The sequence below is a fragment of the Zalophus californianus genome, chromosome 8 (assembly GCF_009762305.2).
Source record: "Zalophus californianus isolate mZalCal1 chromosome 8, mZalCal1.pri.v2, whole genome shotgun sequence".
Taxonomy (NCBI): domain Eukaryota; kingdom Metazoa; phylum Chordata; class Mammalia; order Carnivora; family Otariidae; genus Zalophus; species Zalophus californianus.
This window is the reverse complement of record NC_045602.1, coordinates 34,278,507-34,281,627: the sequence shown is the minus strand read 5'-3', so window position 1 is coordinate 34,281,627 and position 3,121 is coordinate 34,278,507. Positions and strand designations below refer to the sequence as shown.

General features: G+C 38.7%; 1 pseudogene; it reads left to right on the top strand.

Moving 5' to 3' along the window:
* Positions 1 to 1,251: 1,251 nt before the first annotated feature.
* LOC113938870 lies at positions 1,252 to 1,437 on the top strand (annotated as a pseudogene).
* The last annotated feature ends 1,684 nt before the right edge of the window (positions 1,438 to 3,121 follow it).

Here is a 3,121-nt window from a genome sequence, read left to right as displayed (position 1 = left end):
CTTTATTTTTCTTCATAGGATTAATTTCAATGTGCTGTTATATTTTGTATGTTTTTATGAATTTACTTTTATTTTCCATTTCCTCCATTACGGTATAAGATATTTGAAGACAAATATTCTGCCTATTTTGTTTAACCTTGTGACTTAGCACATAGTGCCTGGCACCTTGTTAAATGAATGAATCAATGAATGTTGAGTGAACAAGTGAATTTTAAAAATGAGTCGACGAGACTGTTGATATTCTTGACTTGCTTAGCAACATGACTCGGAGCAGATTTGTTTCTGAGCCATGATTACTGATTTCTGTTTTTTTCACCCCAAAGCAAATTCTCTCTTGAATCCATTCATCTGATCCCCAAAACTCATAACTCTCCTTCACGTTCTATTTTTCACTTTTTCCTGAATGGGGCGTTGTAACAGCAGCTTCATAGGAAGCATATGACCCTTATCTTCTGATATCAGGGCTTGAGGAGAGGTGAATAGATGCCAATTCTAGTGACTAGCCTTTGAGTAACAGTGCCTTTAATCATGTTGATAAACTAAGTGCTGCTCCTCTTAAATCGGAGTAGGTGACAAGATTATACTGGCATGGGGAGCAATTATAGTGATTTAGAAGATTAGAACTCATGGTAAATTAGAGTAATTTCCTTATGGCACAAGTGAACAGGTTAAAATCTATCCCTCTATAGTACTTTATCTTTCAAATTTTTGAGAAAAGATTTTTTTGCAAATGGTAAGAGTAGACATCATATAAGAAACAGTTTTTCATTTCAGGAACATTTGCTAGTACTATTAGTTTCTGTTCTGAGAAACTATAAACGAGAACAGTAGTAATAGTATGTATTAGTAAGAATATATGTATAGTAATGCACAGAATAGTAAGAATGACATGTTGAAATATCCTTTTCAAGCAAAGACAATGTCGAGAGTTTGAGCAGTGCATGGAAACTTGAAACGTGTCACCTGCTTTTTATATAAAAGAGAAAGTTTGAACTTACTTTTTTGACTATGATATTAGTGCAGTGAAGTGACTGTGGTTCAAGGGCAGTTTCCTAAGAAAGCTGTAACAGTGTGAGCTACTTTTAAGGGATAAGTGGGGTGATTAAAGGAGTTGTGTGTGTGTGTTTGTATGTGTGTACGTAGGAGGTTGACATTTACTGGGAAAATTAAGGATCCAGTCTGAGAAGACAAACTATTTCATTGAGACACTGAAACAACTTTAGAGGCAAAGGTGTTTTAGAATTGGGATGGAGCTTTGCACAGTGGCAGTATTGTAGCCAATGAGGTTTATCTGAGGCACGATTATTGCTAATAGAATTGGGATGGAATCATCTGGACAGTACTCAACCAGAATCTGTTGGACTATGAAACTCCTTTCACCAGGGCAACAAAGGCAATCAAAGCCATGTCGGGCATTTATAGTAGATTCTCTAGGGTATTTAAACCTCCTGCAGATTCTTATGATTGCAATTAGGAACCAGTTAGGATTGTCATTAGAAAGTTAATAAGAGAAACTGTGTAGCTAGAATCTTTGTTATTGATAGAGGAAAAATATTTATGTTGCTTTTGTACTCTCTTTCTCATGAAAATTGATATTTTCCCAGTATTCTGGACTTATTTTAGTAACAGCAGCATCACCAACACCACTACCACCAAGGTCACCATCACTTCTTTGACTCAGTCCTTGTCTAGATGCAGGCCTCATTTTTAAAAAAAAAAATTTATTGTTATATTAATCACCATACATTACATCATTAGTTTTTGATGTAGTGTTCCATGATTCATTGTTTGTGCATAACACCCAGTTCTCCATGCAGAGCGTGCCCTCTTTAATGCGCATCACCAGGCTAACCCATCCTCCCACCTCCCTCCCCTCTAGAACCCTCAGTTTGTTTTTCAGAGTCCATCATCTCTCATGGTTCATCTCTCCCTCCGATTTCCCCTGCTTCATTCTTCCGCTCCTGCTATCTTCTTCTTCTTCTTCTTCTTTTTTTTTTTTAACATATATTGTATTATTTGTTTCAGAGGTACGGGTCTGTGTTTCAACAGTCTTGCACAATTCACAGCCCTCACCATAGCACATACCCTCCCCAATGTCTGTCACCCAGCCACCCCATCCCTCCCACCCCGCACCACTCCAGCAACCCTCAGTTTGTTTCCTGAGATTAAGAATTCCTTATATCAGTGAGGTCATATGATACATGTCTTTCTCTGATTGACTTATTTCGCTCAGCATAACACCCTCCAGTTCCATCCACGTCGTTGCAAATGGCAAGATCTCATTCCTTTTGATGGCTGCATAATATTCCATTGTGTATATATACCACCTCTTCTTTATCCATTCATCTGTCGATGGACATCTTGGCTCTTTCCACAGTTTGGCTATTGTGGACATTGCTGCTATAAACATCGGGGTGCACATACCCCTTCGGATCCCTACATTTGTATCTTTGGGGTAAATACCCAGTAGTGCAATTGCTGGATCGTATGGTAGCTCTATTTTCAACTTTTTGAGAAGCCTCCATACTGTTTTCCAGAGTGGCTGCACCAGCTTGCATTCCCACCAACAGTGTAAGAGGATTCCCCTTTCTCCGCATCCCCACCAACATCTGTCATTTCCTGACTTGTTAATTTTAGCCATTCTGACTGGTGTGAGGTGATATCTCATTGAGGTTTTGATTTGGATTTCCCTGATGCCAAGTGATGTTGAGCACTTTTTCATGTGTCTGTTGGCCATTTGGATGTCTCCTTTGGAAAAATGTCTGTTCATGTCTTCTGCCCATTTCTTGATTGGATCATTTGTTCTTTGGGTGTTGAGTTTGATAAGGTCTTTATAGATTTTGGATACTAGCCCTTTATCTGATATGTCATTTGCAAATATCTTCTACCGTTCTGTAGGTTGTTTTTTGGTTTTGTTGACTATTTCTTTTGCTGTGCAAAAGCTTTTTATCTGGATGAAGTCCCAATAGTTCATTTTTGCCCTTGCTTCCCTTGCCTTGGGCGATGTTTCTAGGAAGAAGTTGGTGTGGCTGAGGTTGAAGAGGTTGCTACCTGTGTTCTCCTTTAGGATTTTGATGGACTCCTGTCTCACATTGAGGTCTTTCAACCATTTTGAGTCTAT